Here is a 5,879-nt window from a genome sequence, read left to right as displayed (position 1 = left end):
TTAAAAAAAAACACACACACACACACACAAGACTACTCCATTGCAATTCAATGGGGGAGAGGATGATCTTTTCAATAAATGGTGTATATCCACATGGAGGAAAAATGGAACTTTGATTCTTAACCTCATACCACATATAAACATTAATTTACACTAGGTTTGTGGCTGAGACAGTAAACAGTCTGCTGTGATGCAGGAGACTTGGGTTCGATCCCTGGGTTGGGGAGCTACCCTACAGAACAGAAGGGCAACTCATTCCAGGGCATTTCATGGGCAGAGGAGTCTGGTGGGGGGTAGTCGAAAAGAGTCAGATACCACTGAGTGACTAACACTCATGAACTTAAAAGTGAAAAGTAAAACAAGCCTGCTAAGGAAAAAATTTTTTTCTTGACCTTAAACAGGAGGTGGAAAACACTAACCTAAAAGAAAGGTTGATAAATTGAACTTTATTAAAATTTTAAAAATTCTGGGAATTCCCTGGTGGTCCACGCTTAGGACTCTGAGCTTTCATTGCCATGGCTCAGGTAAAATCGCTGCCTGGGGAACTAAGAGCCCACAAACCATGTGGAGCAGCCCCCCAAAAATAAACTTCTTGGATGAACTTGGAAAACATTCTGCTAAGTGACAGAAGCCAAACATGAAAGGTCATATATTGCATGGTTCCATTTGTGTGCAATATCTAGATAGTTAAATCCATAGAAACAGAACAGAGGCTGCTGGTTGCCAAGAGCTGAGAGGGTGGGGCATGGGAGCAACTGATTGATGGGTATGGAGTTTCCTTCTGGGGCGTTGAAAATGTTTTAGAACTAGATAGCTGTGGTGGTTACACAACAATATGAATATGCCATTCAATTGTTCACTTTAAAATGTTAATTTTATAATATGTGAATTTTACCACAAAAAATTAAAACTTTATGTTCACCAAAAAAAAAAATCATTAAGAAAGTAGAAAGGCAGACGTCACTGGTGGTCCAGTGGTTAAGAACCTGCCTGCCAATGTAGGGGATACAGGTTCAATCTTTGGCCTGGGAAGATCCCAAATGCCTTGGGACAACTAAGCCCGTGCCCACTACTACTGAGCCCATGCTCCATCTAGAGCCTGTGCTCTGCAACAAGAAAAGCCACTGCAATGAGAGCCCCAGCATGGCGACCAGGGGGTAGCCCCTCATCGCCGAGGCTAGAGAAAGCCTGAGCACACCAACTTGGACCCAGCGCAGCCAAAAAGAAAGAAAGAAAATAGAAAGGCAAGCTATAGCCAGGAAGAAAATATCTGGAATTAACATTCTCTCTCTCTCTTTTTTTTTTTGATGTTTGAACTACTTTATTCTGATTCTAAACAAAAAGGAACGAGAACGACAGTAACAAACAAGATTCCACCTCTCAACATTATGATGTGACTATAGCAGTTGTTTTTAAACTTAAAAAAACTTATTGTTTTCTGGCCACACTGGGTCTTCGTCGCTGTGAGACAGCTTCCTCTAGTTGTGGGGAGCAGGGCTACTCTTCGTTGTGGAGCACAGGCTCTAGAGCATGGGCTCAGTGTATGGGCTTAGTAATCCCAAAGCATGTGGGATCTTCCCGGACCAGGGATTGAAACTGTGTCCCCTGCACCGGCAGGTGGGTTTTTATCCATTGCGCCACCAAGGAAGTCTTATGGCAGTCTCATATTTGAAACTCAAGGAGGAAATAACTGTCCCACAGCACCTAAACATGCAGGTCCAAAAACGAAGGTGTATTTTTTACCTGCCACATTCACTCCAAAGCCCATCCAGCTCCTTCAGCGTTCAAACATTAAGCACTTGTTCTGCTTAGCTATGGAATAAAGTGGCAAACTTGCTGTACCACTGACATCACAGAACAGTTGCCTATACAACTGGACTTCTGATGCTGGACCCCAACTTCACTTTCTCACAGGTCATCATCTTCATCCGGGAGAGCAGTCATCTGAGCAACGTCTAGATCATGTTCATACTGCACCTCTAGTGGGGCAAGAGCAGGCATGGCAACAAATACCAACTGAGAGTCTCCAATCAGTACCTACATACTTCTCAAATTCACCAGTCAGATGTCGGTTCATGAATGTAGCTCTCCAGTACCACCATCACCAACCAATACAAGTTTGAACTGAACCTGGGGTTCTTCTTGGGCAGCCATCATGATGTTATTTCCCAAAGAGTTTCTGCCAGTCTGACTGAAGGCTGAAAAGATGGAAGAAGTGCAATTCCAATCTGAAATTAACATTCTTGACAAGGACTTGTGTCCAGAATATATAAAAAACTACAAATCAAAAAGCAAAACAAGATAAAACAAAAACAAACAAAATAGACCTCCCTGACAGTCCAGTAGTTAAGACTCCATGCTTCTACTGCAGAGGGGCGTGGGTTCCGTCCCTGGTGGGTTCAGGGAACTAAGATCCGACAGGCCACATGGCATGGCCGAAAACAAAGAAATGAACAGACTAACAATTAAATCCTGGACAAAGCACTTTACAAAAGAGATGATACAAATGGTCAATAAGAGTAATGAAAAGGTGTTTAACATTTTTAAACAGTGTGATACAAATGAAAACCACAATGAAATACCACAATGTATCCACCAGAAAACACTTACTTCTGCTTTATTGACTAAGCCAAAGCCTTTGACTGTGTGAATCACAACAAATTGTGGAAAGTTCTTAAAGAGATGGGAATACCAAACCACTTTACCTGCTTCCTGAGAAATCTGTATGCAGGTCAAGAAGCAACAGTTAGAACTGGACATGGAACAACTGACTGGTTCCAAATTGGGAAAGGAGTACATCAATTGTCACCCTCCTTATTTAACTTCTATGTAGAGTACATCATGAGAAATGCCGGGCTGGAGGAAGCACAAGCTGAAATCAAGACTGCTGATAGAAATATCAATAACCTCAGATATACAGATGACACCACCCTTATGGCAGAAAGCGAAGAACTAAAGAGCCACTTGATGAAAGTGAAAGAGGAGAGTGAAAAGCTGGCTTAAAACTCAACATTCAAGAAATGAAGATCATGGCATCTGGGCCATCACTTCATGGCAAATAGGTGGGGAAACAATGGAAACAGTGAGAGACTTCATTTTCTTGGGCTCCAAAATCACTACAGTGCAGCCATGAAATTAAAAGACATTTGCTCCTTTGAAGAAAAGCTATGACAAACCTAGTCAGCATATTAAAAGCTGAGACATTACTTTGCTGACAAAGGTCCGTCTAGTCAAAGCTATGGTTTTTTCAGTAGTCATGTATGGATGTGAGAGTTGGACCATAAAGAAGGCTAAATGCCAAAGAATTGATGCTTTTGAGCTGTGGTGTTGGAGAAGACTCTTGAGACTCCCTTGGACTGCGTGGAGATCCAACCAGTCAATCCTAAAGGAAATCAGTTGTGAATATTCATTGGAAGGACTGGTGCTGAAGTTGAAGCTCCAATCCTTTGGCCACCTGATGCCAAGAGCCCACTCACTGGAAAAGTCCCTGATGCTGGGAAAGATTGAAGGCAGGAAGAGAAGGGGATGACAGAGGCTGAGATGATTGGATGGTATCATCAACTCAATGCACATGAGTTTGAGTAAACTCTGGGAGATAGTGAAGGACAGAAAAGCCTGGTGTGCTGCAGTCCATGTGGTCACATGGAGTGGGACCTGGCTTAGTGACTGAACAACAACAATAGTACCAGTATATGAGTCGTAATTATGGTTCCATGGGCTTCCCTGGTGGCTCAAGTGGTAAAGAATCTGCCTGCAATGCAGAAGACGTGGGTTCAGTCCCTGGATTGGGAAGATCCGCTGGAGGAGGGCATGGCAACCCACTCCAGTATTTTTGCCTGGTGAATCCCTTGGACAGAGGAGCTGGCAGGCTACAGTCCATGGGGTTTGCCAAGGGTCGGACCGGACTGAGCGACTAAGCATAGCAGCACAGAAGACTCAGAGGAGAGGAGAATGGAATGCCCGTGGGCATTCCCATACATTCACAAATATCCAGTATGCGATTCTAATTTGTTCAGAGGTGGACGAGGAGCTGTGAGTTGGGACAACTGCACGCAACCTTGCGAAATTCAGAGCTGGAGAAGGGGTTCCTAATCCCATTTGCCATGGCTTTACAAAGCACTGTGACATTTTATTTTATTTATTTAATTATTTATTTTTTTTTCACTTTTTTTTTTCACTTTGATATTTTAAACCGTTAAAATCATCACAGAAATCATGTCAGGTGGGCATTATAATTCCAATTTTATCCATGAGAAAATTTGGTTGAGGAGGTTGAGCAATTTGCCCGATGAACCATTTGACAAATGGTGGCCCGATACTCCCATCCGGAGGTTCTGATTCACACTTCAATACAATCGCTATTACCCACTCTCTCAGGGAGCGCCATAGTGTCCTGGGTCCCGGAGTCTTGGAAAGCACAATAGAAACATCTTAATAAGGTTTCCGGCGGCTGTGTGCAAGGCGGAATAGGTAGGCTTGCGGGCCGGCTGGGGTATATATGAGGTGGTATACTGGACTTGCAAAGAAGTTCAGCGAGCGCTTGCTGACTTGCTGTTGTTTAGTCGCAAAGTCGTGTCTGACTCTTTGGGAACCGCCCCCCACCTCCCGCCCCGCCCCGCCCCCCCAAGGACTGTAACCCGCCAGGCCGATTAGAGAGTAACACTTTCGGAGTATCCCTCCTCTTCCTCCGCCTTCAGGGGGCAGGGCCACAAAGCGCGGGAAAACCGGCCACGACTCCACCCCCTACCCCTGCTAGGGGCGGGGAAGACGAGAGCTCTTTAAATGGGTAACGGAGGTGGGGAGGGTTTCTCCATCCCCTTTCTCCGTGCTTAGGAAGCCTACCACATTGCCGCTTTAAGATCCCTTTTGAAATGGACCTGGCCACGCCAGCACCCTAACGTCACCTCTCTCTTACTTCCGGTCTGCAAGCCCGTCCCAGGTTTCAGGTGCCGGTTCCTTCCACACTACAAATCCCGCCCCCGCTACGAGCCCTCCTGCAGAGGGAGGAGCAGTGGTTGACGTCGTCGCCCAAGAGCTAGCCCTTGCGAGGATCCCATCCAAGTAGATTATATGACGGTTTAGATAGTGGGAAAACCGAGAGGAAATGGGCAACCAGATGACGTGATGCTTTCGGTGACGTCCCACTTTGTGACTTCTGCACGGAAAAACTGACATGGGGGTGTTGCTTGAGAAAACAGTGCAAATGAACCCACACATCCGGGTTCCACTCAGGGCAAACGAGGTTCTCCTCAAAGTGCCCAACAAATAAAAAGTGGTTCTGAAATTTGCATAAGTGATCTGTAGGCTTCTTGGATCGTGGCCAATAGGGAGTGAAGGGGCGGAGACGCACCTGGGTTAGTCACCGCCTCCAGTAGGAAAGCAGGGAATCAGATTGGTTTCTTTCTAAGCGACAGTCGCGGAGGGCAATCATTTTTGAGACGCACAGATGAGGGCAGGTGGGCCCCGGCGCAACCAATGAGGAGAAGCATCTTCAGAAGGACCAAGCTTCTTGCCCAATGATGCCGGGAAGGCTGTACGGAGCTGGTTCAGAGTGGCAGCACTTAAGGCCAATCCAGTGTGGAGCTGGGCGGGGCGAAGTACTGAACGACGGGGGCATTAACCAATGGCGAGTGCGAAAGCGGGCAGCCCAGACCGGGAACGCGAAGGGAGCTGAGGGAGGGGGAGGCTGAACCGGAGAGAAGCAGGAAGTAGCGGCGGTCTTGGAGAGGGCGGCGGCGGCGGCGGCGGTAGCGGCCGGAGCCGTGGGGAGACCGCCGGGTCTCGGCCCACACTGGGAGCGGAACAAGAAAGCGTGTCTGGGGTAAATACCCGCCTTTGGCCCCGCCCCCTGGGGGGGCGGGTAAATACCCCCGCCCCTC

The 5,879-nt window shown here is 46.8% G+C and overlaps 1 protein-coding gene across 1 annotated transcript in view; it reads left to right on the top strand.

Moving 5' to 3' along the window:
• The first annotated feature begins 5,658 nt into the window (after positions 1-5,658).
• The window catches only part of ZNF687 (zinc finger protein 687), an 8,800-nt gene continuing 8,579 nt past the window's right edge, over positions 5,659-5,879 (top strand). Inside the window, exon 1 of the mRNA XM_010857551.1 lies at positions 5,659-5,821. The gene's annotated coding sequence lies outside the window, so the exon portion shown is untranslated. The remainder of the gene's footprint in view (positions 5,822-5,879) is intronic.

The sequence above is a fragment of the Bison bison genome, unplaced genomic scaffold (genome assembly GCF_000754665.1).
Source record: "Bison bison bison isolate TAMUID 2011002044 unplaced genomic scaffold, Bison_UMD1.0 scf7180017864381, whole genome shotgun sequence".
Classification (NCBI taxonomy): domain Eukaryota; kingdom Metazoa; phylum Chordata; class Mammalia; order Artiodactyla; family Bovidae; genus Bison; species Bison bison.
This window is presented reverse-complemented; position numbering and strand designations above follow the sequence as displayed.